The sequence below is a fragment of the Pseudophryne corroboree genome, chromosome 3, assembly GCF_028390025.1.
Source record: "Pseudophryne corroboree isolate aPseCor3 chromosome 3, aPseCor3.hap2, whole genome shotgun sequence".
Classification (NCBI taxonomy): Eukaryota; Metazoa; Chordata; class Amphibia; order Anura; family Myobatrachidae; genus Pseudophryne; species Pseudophryne corroboree.
In genome coordinates this window covers 767,563,619-767,579,830 of record NC_086446.1, presented here as the reverse complement: position 1 = coordinate 767,579,830, position 16,212 = coordinate 767,563,619, and the positions used below count along the sequence as shown (strand labels likewise).

The 16,212-nt window shown below is 57.8% G+C and overlaps 1 protein-coding gene across 2 annotated transcripts in view; it reads left to right on the top strand.

The window, feature by feature from the left end:
* Positions 1–1,600: 1,600 nt before the first annotated feature.
* Positions 1,601–16,212, top strand: part of MLF2 (myeloid leukemia factor 2) — a 79,485-nt gene continuing 64,873 nt past the window's right edge. Inside the window, exon 1 of one of the 2 annotated variants that reach the window (XM_063962461.1) lies at positions 1,601–1,690. The gene's annotated coding sequence lies outside the window, so the exon portion shown is untranslated. Of the gene's footprint in view, positions 1,780–16,212 lie in introns of both variants that reach the window. The other variant, XM_063962462.1, reaches the window with a different exon arrangement.

Below are 16,212 nucleotides of genomic sequence, written 5' to 3'. Positions count from 1 at the left end.
TCAACTGGCGACACCTCGTTAGCTTTGCGCCACCAGCCTTCAGTGGGCCCCTACCACTCCATTCCCCTGTGCATACCTCCCAACTTCTGGTTTCCCTTAAACAAGACTACATGACCTGGAAAAGGTGTGTGGTCTCAGATGGGAGGGGGCATGGCCTCGTCTGTGTTGGCATGGCCTGGTGGCATGACCCTTTTAATCATTTGGTGGGGGTTCCCAGCGATGTATAGATGCAGTGCGCACAGCATCTATTCAGGGATCACTCTCGCCGCTTTGCAGAGCAGATGTGATCACAGGCTCTCCCAACATCCCCCCACCCCGGCCTGCAGGTGGGACAGTGTCTGAATAGCGGGACTTTTGGGGGGTATGTCTATGGGACCTTCAGGTCCCAGTCTGTCACGGCCACTGGGGCAGGGACTGATGTGAATGACTCGTCAATGCACTGTGCATGCCCTCCAACATTTTACACACAAAAATCGGTACAAATTAGAAAAAGGGGCGTGGTCACGGGTAAAGGGGGCGTGGTCACACCCCTTTTCCTATACTTTCAATGGAAGTTTGGAGAGCCAAAAATAGGTACAGACCATAAAAAAAAAGGTACTGTACCTATTAAAAAGGTACAGTTGGAGGGTATGCACTGTGCTGCAGAAGGTGCATGCATTTCTAAATAGTTATTAATAAATAAACCTATTTGCATAAAGCATATACTCTCAGGACACCCTACAGAGAACGCTGGGACTTGTAGTTCACACCAGCTGAAGAGCCAGAAATTATTTTAAGACTGCATTAATTCTTGGTGGGAGTCGCTAATGTGTTATCCGCATAGACAGTGCTATGGAGGTCATTCCGAGTTGTTCGCTCGCAAGGCGATTTTAGCAGAGTTGCTCACGCTAAGCCGCCGCCTACTGGGAGTGAATCTTAGCATCTTAAAATTGCGAACTAAGTATTCGCAATATTGCGATTTCACACCTCGTAGCAGTTTCTGAGTAGCTCCAGACTTACTCGGCATCTGCGATCAGTTCAGTGCTTGTCGTTCCTGGTTTGACGTCACAAACACACCCAGCGTTCGCCCAGCCACTCCTCCGTTTCTCCGGCCACTCCTGCGTTTTTTCCGGAAACGGTAGCGTTTTTTCCCACACGCCCATAAAACGGCCTGTTTCCGCACAGTAACACCCATTTCCTGTCAATCACATTACGATCGCCAGAACGATGAAAAAGCCGTGAGTAAAATTACTAAGTGCATAGCAAATTTACTTGGCGCAGTCGCAGTGCGGACATTGCGCATGCGCAATAAGCGGAAAATCGCTGCGATGCGAAGATTTTTACCGAGCGAACAACTCGGAATGAGGGCCTATATGTATGAGTCTCATCTGCAGGGCAAGGAATGGCCGCAGTCTGCATCACAGTACTCTCAGGAAGAGAAGTGCTTCGTGTGACCCCTGGCGGCCGCACTGGGCACTACACGTCCTTGCCTATAATATTGCACTGTGAATGGGGCGCGTACTCTATGAGAACCCTGGCGGCCGCACTCGGTACTGCAGGCTAGCCTGATGGGCCCGGGATGACAGGCCCGCTATATGGCCACGCCCCCATACACGCGTCGCTTGTCGCGCGCGGTGCATGCCGGTTGGGGGGAGGAAGTAGACGGGTTTCTCCCCGTAATGGCAGAGAGCCTCGCCTGACGTCACTTCCGGTGTGAGGCTGTATTATTGTTGTGCTATTGCCGGTGGCGGCCGTGTGCGGGGAGAGCTGTATGCCGGGGGATAGACGGGCGTGCGCGGGGTGAGTGCGGATGGGAGACCGGAGGCCGTGACAGTACTGTCCTTATGGGGGTGCGGGAGCTGTGTGTATGGGGATACAAGAGAGGTGCGGGAGCTGTGTGTATGGGGATACAAGAGAGAGGGTGCGGGAGCTGTGTGTATGGGGATAGCAGAGAGAGGGTGCGGGAGCTGTGTGTATGGGGATAGCAGAGAGAGGGTGCGGGAGCTGTGTGTATGGGGATAGCAGAGAGAGGGTGCGGGAGCTGTGTGTATGGGGATAGCAGAGGTGCGGGAGCTGTGTGTATGAGGATAGCAGAGAGACAGGGTGCGGGAGCTGTGTGTATGGGGATAGCAGAGAGACAGGGTGCTGGAGCTGTGTGTATGGGGATACAAGATAGAGGGTGCGGGAGCTGTGTGTATGGGGATAGCAGAGGTGCGGGAGCTGTGTGTATGAGGATAGCAGAGAGAGAGGGTGCGGGAGCTGTGTGTATGGGGATAGCAGAGAGACAGGGTGCGGGAGCTGTGTGTATGGGGATAGCAGAGAGAGAGGGTGCGGGAGCTGTGTGTATGGGGTTAGCAGAGAGAGAGGGTGCGGGTGCTGTGTGTATGGGGATACAAGAGAGGGTGCGGGAGCTGTGTGTATGGGGATAGCAGAGAGAGAGGGTGCGGGAGCTGTGTGTATGGGGATAGCAGAGAGAGGGTGCGGGAGCTGTGTGTATGGGGATAGCAGAGAGAGGGTGCGGGAGCTGTGTGTATGGGGATAGCAGAGAGAGGGTGCGGGAGCTGTGTGTATGGGGATAGCAGAGAGAGGGTGCGGGAGCTGTGTGTATGGGGATAGCAGAGAGAGGGTGCGGGAGCTGTGTGTATGGGGATAGCAGAGAGAGGGTGCGGGAGCTCTGTGTATGGGGATAGCAGAGAGAGGGTGCGGGAGCTGTGTGTATGGGGATAGCAGAGGTGCGGGAGCTGTTTGTATGAGGATAGCAGAGAGAGAGGGTGCGGGAGCTGTGTGTATGGGGATAGCAGAGAGAGGGTGCGGGAGCTGTGTGTATGGGGATAGCAGAGAGGGTGCGGGAGCTGTGTGTATGGGGATAGCAGAGAGAGAGGGTGCGGGAGCTGTGTGTATGGGGATAGCAGAGAGCGGGAGCGGTGTGTATGGGGATAGCAGAGAGAGAGGGTGCGGGAGCTGTGTGTTTGGGGATAGCAGAGAGAGGGGGTGCGGGAGCTGTGTGTATGGGGATAGCAGAGACAGGGTGTGGGAGCTGTGTGTATGGGGATAGCAGAGAGAGAGAGGGTGTGGGAGCTGTGTGTATGAGGATAGCAGAGAGAGAGGGTGCAGGAGCTGTGTGGGGATAGTAGAGACAGGGTGCGGGTGCTGTGTGTATGGGGATAGCAGAGAGAGAGGGTGCGGGTGCTGTGTGTATGGGGATAGCAGAGAGAGAGGGTGCGGGAGCTGTGTGTATGGGGATAGCAGAGAGAGGGTGCGGGAGCTGTGTGTATGGGGATAGCAGAGAGAGGGTGCTGGAGCTGTGTGTATGGGGATAGCAGAGAGTGGGTGCGGGAGCTGTGTGTATGGGGATAGCAGAGAGAGGGTGCGGGAGCTGTGTGTATGGGGATAGCAGAGGTGCGGGAGCTGTGTGTATGAGGATAGCAGAGAGAGAGGGTGCGGGAGCTGTGTGTATGGGGATAGCAGAGAGAGAGGGTGCGGGAGCTGTGTGTATGGGGATAGCAGAGAGAGAGGGTGCGGGAGCTGTGTGTATGGGGATAGCAGAGAGGGTGCGGGAGCTGTGTGTATGGGGATAGCAGAGAGAGAGAGGGTGCGGGAGCTGTGTGTATGGGGATAGCAGAGAGAGGCAGCGGGAGCGGTGTGTATGGGGATAGCAGAGAGAGAGGGTGCGGGAGCTGTGTGTTTGGGGATAGCAGAGAGAGAGGGTGTGGGAGCTGTGTGTATGAGGATAGCAGAGAGAGAGGGTGCAGGAGCTGTGTGGGGATAGTAGAGACAGGGTGCGGGTGCTGTGTGTATGGGGATAGCAGAGAGAGAGGGTGCGGGAGCTGTGTGTATGGGGATAGCAGAGAGAGGCAGCGGGAGCTGTGTGTATGGGGATAGCAGAGAGAGAGGGTGCGGGAGCTGTGTGTATGGGGATAGCAGAGAGAGGGGGTGCGGGAGCTGAGTGTATGGGGATAGCAGAGACAGGGTGTGGGAGCTGTGTGTATGGGGATAGCAGAGAGAGAGGGTGCGGGAGCTGTGTGTATGGGGATAGCAGAGAGAGAGGGTGCGGGTGCTGTGTGTATGGGGATAGCAGAGAGGGGGTGCGGGAGCTGTGTGTATGGGGATAGCAGAGACGGTGTGGGAGCTGTGTGTATGGGGATAGCAGAGAGAGGGTGCGGGAGCTGTGTGTATGGGGATAGCAGAGAGAGAGGGTGCGGGAGCTGTGTGTATGGGGATAGCAGAGAGACAGGGTATGGGAGCTGTGTGTATGCGGATAGCAGAGAGAGGGTGCGGGAGCTGTGTGTATGGGGATAGCAGAGAGAGGGTGCGGGAGCTGTGTGTATGGGGATAGCAGAGAGAGGGTGCAGGAGCTGTGTGTATGGGGATAGCAGAGAAAGGGTGCGGGAGCTGTGTGTATGGGGATAGCAGAGAGAGGGTGCGGGAGCTGTGTGTATGGGGATAGCAGAGGTGCGGGAGCTGTGTGTATGAGGATAGCAGAGAGAGAGGGTGCAGGAGCTGTATGTATGGGGATAGCAGAGAGAGAGGGTGCGGGAGCTGTGTGTATGGGGATAGCAGAGAGGGTGCGGGAGCTGTGTGTATGGGGATAGCAGAGAGAGAGGGTGCGGGAGCTGTGTGTATGGGGATAGCAGAGAGAGGGTGCGGGAGCTGTGTGTATGGGGATAGCAGAGAGAGGGTGCGGGAGCTGTGTGTATGGGGATAGCAGAGAGAGGGTGCGGGAGCTGTGTGTATGGGGATAGCAGAGGTGCGGGAGCTGTGTGTATGAGGATAGCAGAGAGAGAGGGTGCGGGAGCTGTGTGTATGGGGATAGCAGAGAGAGAGGGTGCGGGAGCTGTGTGTATGGGGATAGCAGAGAGGGTGCGGGAGCTGTGTGTATGGGGATAGCAGAGAGAGAGGGTGCGGGAGCTGTGTGTATGGGGATAGCAGAGAGAGGCAGCGGGAGCGGTGTGTATGGGGATAGCAGAGAGAGAGGGTGCGGGAGCTGTGTGTTTGGGGATAGCAGAGAGAGGGGGTGCGGGAGCTGTGTGTATGGGGATAGCAGAGACAGGGTGTGGGAGCTGTGTGTATGGGGATAGCAGAGAGAGAGAGGGTGTGGGAGCTGTGTGTATGAGGATAGCAGAGAGAGAGGGTGCAGGAGCTGTGTGGGGATAGTAGAGACAGGGTGCGGGTGCTGTGTGTATGGGGATAGCAGAGAGAGAGGGTGCGGGAGCTGTGTGTATGGGGATAGCAGAGAGAGGCAGCGGGAGCTGTGTGTATGGGGATAGCAGAGAGAGGGTGCGGGAGCTGTGTGTATGGGGATAGCAGAGAGAGGGGGTGCGGGAGGTGAGTGTATGGGGATAGCAGAGACAGGGTGTGGGAGCTGTGTGTATGGGGATAGCAGAGAGAGAGGGTGCGGGAGCTGTGTGTATGGGGATAGCAGAGAGAGAGGGTGCGGGTGCTGTGTGTATGGGGATAGCAGAGAGGGGGTGCGGGAGCTGTGTGTATGGGGATAGCAGAGACAGGGTGTGGGAGCTGTGTGTATGGGGATAGCAGAGAGAGGGTGCGGGAGCTGTGTGTATGGGGATAGCAGAGAGAGGGTGCGGGAGCTGTGTGTATGGGGATAGCAGAGAGACAGGGTATGGGAGCTGTGTGTATGGGGATAGCAGAGAGAGAGGGTGCGGGAGCTGTGTGTATGGGGATAGCAGAGAGAGGGTGCGGGAGCTGTGTGTATGGGGATAGCAGAGAGACAGGGTATGGGAGCTGTGTGTATTAGGATAGCAGAGAGAGAGGGTGCGGGAGCTGTGTGTATGGGGATAGCAGAGAGAGGGTGCGGGAGCTGTGTGTATGGGGATAGCAGAGAGAGGGTGCGGGAGCTGTGTGTATGGGGATAGCAGAGAGAGGGTGCGGGAGCTGTGTGTATGGGGATAGCAGAGAGAGGGTGCGGGAGCTGTGTGTATGGGGATAGCAGAGGTGCGGGAGCTGTGTGTATGAGGATAGCAGAGAGAGAGGGTGCGGGAGCTGTGTGTATGGGGATAGCAGAGAGAGAGGGTGCGGGAGCTGTGTGTATGGGGATAGCAGAGAGAGGGTGCGGGAGCTGTGTGTATGGGGATAGCAGAGAGGGTGCGGGAGCTGTGTGTATGGGGATAGCAGAGAGAGAGGGTGCGGGAGCTGTGTGTATGGGGATAGCAGAGAGAGGCAGCGGGAGCGGTGTGTATGGGGATAGCAGAGAGAGAGGGTGCGGGAGCTGTGTGTTTGGGGATAGCAGAGAGAGGGGGTGCGGGAGCTGTGTGTATGGGGATAGCAGAGACAGGGTGTGGGAGCTGTGTGTATGGGGATAGCAGAGAGAGAGGGTGTGGGAGCTGTGTGTATGAGGATAGCAGAGAGAGAGGGTGCAGGAGCTGTGTGGGGATAGTAGAGACAGGGTGCGGGTGCTGTGTGTATGGGGATAGCAGAAAGAGAGGGTGCGGGAGCTGTGTGTATGGGGATAGCAGAGAGAGGCAGCGGGAGCTGTGTGTATGGGGATAGCAGAGAGAGAGGGTGCGGGAGCTGTGTGTATGGGGATAGCAGAGAGAGGGGGTGCGGGAGCTGAGTGTATGGGGATAGCAGAGACAGGGTGTGGGAGCTGTGTGTATGGGGATAGCAGAGAGAGAGGGTGCGGGAGCTGTGTGTATGGGGATAGCAGAGAGAGAGGGTGCGGGTGCTGTGTGTATGGGGATAGCAGAGAGGGGGTGCGGGAGCTGTGTGTATGGGGATAGCAGAGACAGGGTGTGGGAGCTGTGTGTATGGGGATAGCAGAGAGAGAGGGTGCGGGAGCTGTGCGTATGGGGATAGCAGAGAGAGAGAGTGCGGGAGCTGTGTGTATGGGGATAGCAGAGGTGCGGGAGCTGTGTGTATGAGGATAGCAGAGAGAGAGGGTGCGGGAGCTGTGTGTATGGGGATAGCAGAGAGAGAGGGTGCGGGAGCTGTGTGTATGGGGATAGCAGAGAGAGAGGGTGCGGGAGCTGTGTGTATGGGGATAGCAGAGAGAGAGGGTGCGGGAGCTGTGTGTATGAGGATAGCAGAGAGAGAGGGTGCGGGTGCTGTGTGTATGGGGATACAAGAGAGAGGGTGCGGGAGCTGTGTGTATGGGGATAGCAGAGAGAGGGTGCGGGAGCTGTGTGTATGGGGATAGAGAGGGTGCGGGAGCTGTGTGTATGGGGATAGCAGAGGTGCGGGAGCTGTGTGTATGAGGATAGCAGAGAGAGAGGGTGCGGGAGCTGTGTGTATGGGGATAGCAGAGAGAGAGGGTGCGGGAGCTGTGTGTATGGGGATAGCAGAGCGGGTGCGGGAGCTGTGTGTATGGGGATAGCAGAGAGAGAGGCAGCGGGAGCGGTGTGTATGGGGATAGCAGAGAGAGGGTGCGGGAGCTGTGTGTTTGGGGATAGCAGAGACAGGGTGTGGGAGCTGTGTGTATGGGGATAGCAGAGAGAGAGAGGGTGTGGGAGCTGTGTGTATGAGGATAGCAGAGAGAGAGGGTGCGGGAGCTGTGTGGGGATAGTAGAGACAGGGTGTGGGTGCTGTGTATGGGGATAGCAGAGAGAGAGGGTGCGGGAGCTGTGTGTATGGGGATAGCAGAGAGAGGCAGCGGGAGCTGTGTGTATGGGGATAGCAGAGAGAGAGGGTGCGGGAGCTGTGTGTATGGGGATAGCAGAGAGAGAGGGTGCGGGAGCTGTGTGTATGGGGATAGCAGAGAGAGGGTGCGGGAGCTGTGTGTATGGGGATAGCAGAGAGGGTGCGGGAGCTGTGTGTATGGGGATAGCAGAGAGAGAGGGTGCGGGAGCTGTGTGTATGGGGATAGCAGAGAGAGGCAGCGGGAGCGGTGTGTATGGGGATAGCAGAGAGAGAGGGTGCGGGAGCTGTGTGTTTGGGGATAGCAGAGAGAGGGGGTGCGGGAGCTGTGTGTATGGGGATAGCAGAGACAGGGTGTGGGAGCTGTGTGTATGGGGATAGCAGAGAGAGAGGGTGCGGGAGCTGTGCGTATGGGGATAGCAGAGAGAGAGAGGGTGCGGGAGCTGAGTGTATGGGGATAGCAGAGACAGGGTGTGGTAGCTGTGTGTATGGGGATAGCAGAGAGAGAGGGTGCGGGAGCTGTGTGTATGGGGATAGCAGAGAGAGAGGGTGCGGGTGCTGTGTGTATGGGGATAGCAGAGAGAGGGGGTGCGGGAGCTGTGTGTATGGGGATAGCAGAGACAGGGTGTGGGAGCTGTGTGTATGGGGATAGCAGAGAGAGGTGCGGGAGCTGTGCGTATGGGGATAGCAGAGAGAGAGGGTGCGGGAGCTGTGTGTATGGGGATAGCAGAGAGACAGGGTATGGGAGCTGTGTGTATGGGGATAGCAGAGAGAGAGGGTGCGGGAGCTGTGCGTATGGGGATAGCAGAGAGAGAGAGGGTGCGGGAGCTGTGTGTATGAGGATAGCAGAGAGAGAGAGGGTGCCGGAGCTGTGTGTATGGGGATAGCAGAGAGAGAGGGTGCCGGAGCTGTGTGTATGGGGATAGCAGAGAGAGAGGGTGCGGGAGCTGTGTGTATGGGGATAGCAGAGAGAGCGGGTGCTGTGTGTATGGGGATAGCAGAGAGGGGGTGCGGGAGCTGTGTGTATGGGGATAGCAGAGACAGGGTGTGGGAGCTGTGTGTATGGGGATAGCAGAGAGAGGGTGCGGGAGCTGTGTGTATGGGGATAGCAGAGAGAGAGGGTGCGGGAGCTGTGTGTATGGGGATAGCAGAGAGACAGGGTATGGGAGCTGTGTGTATGGGGATAGCAGAGAGAGGGTGCGGGAGCTGTGTGTATGGGGATAGCAGAGAGAGGGTGCGGGAGCTGTGTGTATGGGGATAGCAGAGAGAGGGTGCGGGAGCTGTGTGTATGGGGATAGCAGAGAGAGGGTGCGGGAGCTGTGTGTATGGGGATAGCAGAGAGAGGGTGCGGGAGCTGTGTGTATGGGGATAGCAGAGGTGCGGGAGCTGTGTGTATGAGGATAGTAGAGAGAGAGGGTGCGGGAGCTGTGTGTATGGGGATAGCAGAGAGAGAGGGTGCGGGAGCTGTGTGTATGGGGATAGCAGAGAGAGGGTGCGGGAGCTGTGTGTATGGGGATAGCAGAGAGGGTGCGGGAGCTGTGTGTATGGGGATAGCAGAGAGAGAGGGTGCGGGAGCTGTGTGTATGGGGATAGCAGAGAGAGGCAGCGGGAGCGGTGTGTATGGGGATAGCAGAGAGAGAGGGTGCGGGAGCTGTGTGTTTGGGGATAGCAGAGAGAGGGGGTGCGGGAGCTGTGTGTATGGGGATAGCAGAGACAGGGTGTGGGAGCTGTGTGTATGGGGATAGCAGAGAGAGAGGGTGTGGGAGCTGTGTGTATGGGGATAGCAGAGAGAGAGGGTGTGGGAGCTGTGTGTATGAGGATAGCAGAGAGAGAGGGTGCGGGAGCTGTGTGGGGATAGTAGAGACAGGGTGCGGGAGCTGTGTGTATGGGGATAGCAGAGAGAGGCAGCGGGAGCTGTGTGTATGGGGATAGCAGAGAGAGAGGGTGCGGGAGCTGTGTGTATGGGGATAGCAGAGAGAGGGGGTGCTGGAGCTGAGTGTATGGGGATAGCAGAGACAGGGTGTGGGAGCTGTGTGTATGGGGATAGCAGAGAGAGAGGGTGCGGGAGCTGTGTGTATGGGGATAGCAGAGAGAGGGTGCGGGTGCTGTGTGTATGGGGATAGCAGAGAGGGGGTGCGGGAGCTGTGTGTATGGGGATAGCAGAGACAGGGTGTGGGAGCTGTGTGTATGGGGATAGCAGAGAGAGAGGGTGCGGGAGCTGTGCGTATGGGGATAGCAGAGAGAGAGAGAGGGTGCGGGAGCTGTGTGTATGGGGATAGCAGAGGTGCGGGAGCTGTGTGTATGAGGATAGCAGAGAGAGAGGGTGCGGGAGCTGTGTGTATGGGGATAGCAGAGAGACAGGGTGCGGGAGCTGTGTGTATGGGGATAGCAGAGTGAGAGGGTGCGGGAGCTGTGTGTATGAGGATAGCAGAGAGAGAGGGTGCGGGTGCTGTGTGTATGGGGATAGCAGAGAGAGGGTGCGGGAGCTGTGTGTAGGGATAGCAGAGAGGGTGCGGGAGCTGTGTGTATGGGGATAGCAGAGGTGCGGGAGCTGTGTGTATGAGGATAGCAGAGAGAGAGGGTGCGGGAGCTGTGTGTATGGGGATAGCAGAGAGACAGGGTGCGGGAGCTGTGTGTATGGGGATAGCAGAGTGAGAGGGTGCGGGAGCTGTGTGTATGAGGATAGCAGAGAGAGAGGGTGCGGGAGCTGTGTGTATGGGGATAGCAGAGAGAGAGGGTGCGGGAGCTGTGTGTATGGGGATAGCAGAGAGGGTGCGGGAGCTGTGTGTAAGGGGATAGCAGAGAGAGAGGCAGCGGGAGCGGTGTGTATGGGGATAGCAGAGAGAGGGTGCGGGAGCTGTGTGTTTGGGGATAGCAGAGACAGGGTGTGGGAGCTGTGTGTATGGGGATAGCAGAGAGAGAGAGGGTGTGGGAGCTGTGTGTATGAGGATAGCAGAGAGAGAGGGTGCGGGAGCTGTGTGTTTGGGGATAGCAGAGAGAGGGGGTGCGGGAGCTGTGTGTATGGGGATAGCAGAGACAGGGTGTGGGAGCTGTGTGTATGGGGATAGCAGAGAGAGGCAGCGGGAGCGGTGTGTATGGGGATAGCAGAGAGAGAGGGTGCGGGAGCTGTGTGTTTGGGGATAGCAGAGAGAGGGGGTGCGGGAGCTGTGTGTATGGGGATAGCAGAGACAGGGTGTGGGAGCTGTGTGTATGGGGATAGCAGAGAGAGAGGGTGCGGGAGCTGTGCGTATGGGGATAGCAGAGAGAGAGAGGGTGCGGGAGCTGTGTGTATGGGGATAGCAGAGAGAGAGAGGGTGCGGGAGCTGAGTGTATGGGGATAGCAGAGACAGGGTGTGGTAGCTGTGTGTATGGGGATAGCAGAGAGAGAGGGTGCGGGAGCTGTGTGTATGGGGATAGCAGAGAGAGAGGGTGCGGGTGCTGTGTGTATGGGGATAGCAGAGAGAGGGGGTGCGGGAGCTGTGTGTATGGGGATAGCAGAGACGGTGTGGGAGCTGTGTGTATGGGGATAGCAGAGAGAGGGTGCGGGAGCTGTGCGTATGGGGATAGCAGAGAGAGAGGGTGCGGGAGCTGTGTGTATGGGGATAGAGAGACAGGGTATGGGAGCTGTGTGTATGGGGATAGCAGAGAGAGAGGGTGCGGGAGCTGTGCGTATGGGGATAGCAGAGAGAGAGAGGGTGCGGGAGCTGTGTGTATGAGGATAGCAGAGAGAGAGAGGGTGCCGGAGCTGTGTGTATGGGGATAGCAGAGAGAGAGGGTGCGGGAGCTGTGTGTATGGGGATAGCAGAGAGAGAGGGTGCGGGAGCTGTGTGTATGGGGATAGCAGAGAGAGAGGGTGCGGGAGCTGTGTGTATGGGGATAGCAGAGAGAGAGGGTGCGGGAGCTGTGTGTATGGGGATAGCAGAGAGAGAGGGTGCGGGAGCTGTGTGTATGGGGATAGCAGAGAGAGAGGGTGCGGGAGCTGTGTGTATGGGGATAGCAGAGAGGGTGCGGGAGCTGTGTGTATGGGGATAGCAGAGAGAGGGGGTGCGGGAGCAGTGTGTATGGGGATAGCAGAGAGAGAGGGAGTGCGGGAGCTGTGTGTATGGGGATAGCAGAGAGAGGGGGTGCGGGAGCTGTGTGTATGGGGATAGCAGAGAGAGAGGGAGTGCGGGAGCTGTGTGTATGGGGATAGCAGAGAGAGAGGGAGTGCGGGAGCTGTGTGTATGGGGATAGCAGAGAGACGGTGCGGGAGCTGTGTGTATGGGGATAGCAGAGAGAGGGGGTGCGGGAGCTGAGTGTATGGGGATAGCAGAGAGACGGTGCGGGAGCTGTGTGTATTGGGATAGCAGAGAGAGGGGGTGCGGGAGCTGTGTGTATGGGAATAGCAGAGAGAGGGGGTGCGGGAGCTGTGTGTATGGGTATAGCAGAGAGATGGTGCGGTAGCTGTGTGTATGGGGATAGCAGAGAGAGGGTGCGGGAGCTGTGTGTATGGGGATAGCAGAGACAGGGTGTGCGGGTGCTGTGTGTATGAAGATAGCAGAGAGAGAGGGTGTGGGAGCTGTGTGTATGGTGATAGCAGAGAGAGGGGGTGCGGGAGCTGTATGTATGGGGATAGCAGAGAGAGGGGGTGCGGAAGCTGTGTGTATGGGGATATCGGAGAGAGAGGGTGCTGGAGCTGTGTGTCTGGGGATAGCAGAGAGGGGGTGCGGGAGCTGTGTGTATGGGGATAGCAGAGAGAGAGGGTGTGGGATCTGTGTGTATGGGGATAGCAGAGAGAGAGGGTGTGGGAGCTGTGTGTATGGGGATAGCAGAGAGAGAGGGTGCGGGAGCTGTGTGTATGGGGATAGCAGAGAGAGAGAGGGTGCGGGAGCTGTGTGTATGGGGATAGCAGAGAGAGAGGGTGCGGGAGCTTTGTGTATGGGGATAGCAGAGAGGGTGCGGGAGCTGTGTGTATGGGGATAGCAGAGAGAGAGGGTGCGGGAGCTGTGTGTATGGGGATAGCAGAGAGAGGGTGCGGGAGCTGTGTGTATGGGGATAGCAGAGAGGGGGTGCGGGAGCTGTGTGTATGGGGATAGCAGAGAGAGAGGGTGCTAGAGCTGTGTGTATGGGGATAGCAGAGAGAGAGGGTGCGGGAGCTGTGTGTATGGGGATAGCAGAGAGAGAAGGTGCGGGAGCGGTGTGTATGGGGATAACAGAGGGTGCGGGAGCTGTGTGGGGATAGCAGAGAGAGGGTGCGGGAGCTGTGTGTATGGGGATAGCAGAGAGAGAGGGTGCGGGAGCTGTGTGTATGGGGATAGCAGAGAGGGGGTGCGGGAGCTGTGTGTATGGGGATAGCAGAGAGGGGGTGCGGGAGCTGTGTGTATGGGGATAGCAGAGAGAGAGGGTGTGGGATCTGTGTGTATGGGGATAGCAGAGAGAGAGAGGGTGTGGGAGCTGTGTGTATGGGGATAGCAGAGAGAGAGGGTGCGGGAGCTGTGTGTATGGGGATAGCAGAGAGAGAGAGGGTGCGGGAGCTGTGTGTATGGGGATAGCACAGAGAGAGGGTGCGGGAGCTGTGTGTATGGGGATAGCAGAGAGAGGGTGCGGGAGCTGTGTGTATGGGGATAGCAGAGAGTGGGTGCGGGAGCTGTGTGTATGGGGATAGCAGAGAGAGAGGGTGCGGGAGCTGTGTGTATGGGGATAGCAGAGAGAGAGGGTGCGGGAGCTGTGTGTATGGGGATAGCAGAGAGAGAGGGTGCGGGAGCTGTGTGTATGGGGATAGCAGAGAGAGAGGGTGCGGGAGCTGTGTGTATGGGGATAGCAGAGAGAGGGTGCGGGAGCTGTGTGTATGGGGATAGTAGAGGGAGGGTGCGGGAGCTGTGTGTATGGGAATAGCAGAGAGAGAGAGGGTGCGGGAGCTGTGTGTATGGGGATAGTAAAGAGAGAGAGGGTGCGGGAGCTGTGTGTATGGGGATAGCAGAGAGAGGGTGCGGGAGCTGTGTGTATGGGGATAGCAGAGAGAGAGGGTGCGGGAGCTGTGTGTATGGGGATAGTAGAGACAGGGTGCGGGAGCTGTGTGTATGGGGATAGCAGAGAGAGAGAGGGTGCGGGAGCTGTGTGTATGGGGATAGCAGAGAGAGAGAGGGTGTTCGGGAGCTGTGTGTATGGGGATAGCAGAGAGAGAGAGGGTGCTGGAGCTGTGTGTATGGGGATAGCAGAGAGAGGGTGCGGGAGCGGTGTGTATGGGGATAGCAGAGACAGGGTGTGCGGGAGCTGTGTGTATTAGGATAGCAGAGAGAGAGGGTGCGGGAGCTGTGTGTATGGGGATAGCAGAGAGGGGTGCGGAAGCTGTGTATGGGGATAGCAGAGAGAGAGGGTGCGGGAGCTGTGTGTATGGGGATAGCAGAGAGAGGGGGTGCGGGAGCTGTGTGTATGGGGATAGCAGAGAGAGGGGGTGCGGGAGCTGTGTGTATGGGGATAGCAGAGAGAGGGTGCGGGAGCTGTGTGTATGGGGATAGCAGAGAGAGGGTGCGGGAGCTGTGTGTATGGGGATAGCAGAGAGAGAGGTTGCCGGAGCTGTGTGTATGGGGATAGCAGAGAGAGAGGGTGCGTGAGCTGTGTGTATGGGGATAGCAGAGAGGGTGTGGGAGCTGTGTGTATGGGGATAGCAGAGAGAGGGTGCGGGAGCTGTGTGTATGGGGATAGCAGAGAGGGTGCGGGAGCTGTGTGTATGGGGATAGCAGAGAGGGTGCGGGAGCTGTGTGTATGGGGATAGCAGAGAGGGTGCGGGAGCTGTGTGTGGGGATAGCAGAGACAGGGTGTGCGGGAGCTGTGTGTATGGGGATAGCAGAGAGAGAGGGTGCGGGAGCTGTGTGTATGGGGATAGCAGAGAGAGAGGGTGCGGGAGCTGTGTGTATGGGGATAGCAGAGAGGGTTTGGGAGCTGTGTGTATGAGGATAGCAGAGAGAGAGGTGCGGGAGCTGTGTGTATGGGGATAGCAGAGAGGGGTGCGGGAGCTGTGTGTATGGGGATAGCAGAGAGAGAGGGTGCGGGAGCTGTGTGTATGGGGATAGCAGAGAGAGATGGTGCGGGAGCTGTGTGTATGGGGATAGTAGAGACAGGGTGCGGGAGCTGTGTGTATGGGGATAGCAGAGAGAGAGGGTGCGGGAGCTGTGTGTATGGGGATAGCAGAGAGAGAGGGTGTGGGAGCTGTGTGTATGGGGATAGTAGAGACAGGATGCGGGAGCTGTGTGTATGGGGATAGCAGAGAGAGACAGGGTGCGGGAGCTGTGTGTATGGGGATAGCAGAGAGGGTGTGGGAGCTGTGTGTATGGGGATAGCAGAGAGAGGGTGCGGGAGCTGTGTGTATGGGGATAGCAGAGAGAGGGTACGGGAGCTGTGTGTGGGGATAGCAGAGAGAGGGGGTGCGGGAGCTGTGTGTATGGGGATAGCAGAGAGAGAGGGGGTGCGGGAGCTGTGTGTATGGGGATAGCAGAGAGAGGGTGCGGGAGCTGTGTGTAAGGGGATAGCAGAGAGAGGGGGTGCGGGAGCTGTGTGTATGAGGATTTCAGAGAGAGAGAGAGGGTGCGGGAGCTGTGTGTATGGGGATAGCAGAGAGAGAGGGTGCGGGAGCTGTGTGTATGGGGATAGCAGAGACAGGGTGTGCGGGAGCTGTGTGTATGGGGATAGCAGAGAGAGGGTGCGGGAGCTGTGTGTATGGGGATAGCAGAGAGAGGGTGCGGGAGCTGTGTGTATGGGGATAGCAGAGACAGGGTGTGCAGGAGCTGTGTGTATGGGGATAGCAGAGAGAGAGGGTGCGGGAGCTGTGTATGGGGATAGCAGAGAGGGTTTGGGAGCTGTGTGTATGAGGATAGCAGAGAGAGAGGGTGCGGGAGCTGTGTGTATGGGGATAGCAGAGAGGGGTGCGGAAGCTGTGTGTATGGGGATAGCAGAGAGAGAGGGTGCGGGAGCTGTGTGTATGGGGATAGCAGAGACAGGGTGTGCGGGAGCTGTGTGTATGGGGATAGCAGAGATGGTTTGGGAGCTGTGTGTATGAGGATAGCAGAGAGAGAGGGTGCTGGAGCTGTGTGTATGGGGATAGCAGAGAGGGGTGCGGAAGCTGTGTGTATGGAGATAGCAGAGAGAGAGGGTGCGGGAGCTGTGTGTATGGGGATAGCAGAGAGAGGGTGCGGGAGCTGTGTGTATGGGGATAGCAGAGAGAGAGGGTGCGGGAGAGCTGGCTGTGTAGGAATAGTAGGGGCACTGCAGAGAGCTGGCTGTGTAGGAATATTTGAGGCACTGCAGAGAGCTGGCTGTGTAGGAATAGTAGGGGCACTGCAGAGAGCTGGCTGTGTAGGAATATTTGAGGCACTGCAGAGAGCTGGCTGTGTAGGAATAGTTGAGGCACTGCAGAGAGCTGGCTGTGCAGGAATAGCAGAGGCACTGCAGAGAGCTGGCTGTGCAGGAATAGCTGGGGCACTGCAGAGAGCTGGCTGTGTAGGAATAGTTGAGGCACTGCAGAGAGCTGGCTGTGCAGGAATAGCAGAGGCACTGCAGAGAGCTGGCTGTGCAGGAATAGCTGGGGCACTGCAGAGAGCTGGCTGTGTAGGAATAGTTGAGGCACTGCAGAGAGCTGGCTGTTCAGGAATAGCAGAGGCACTGCAG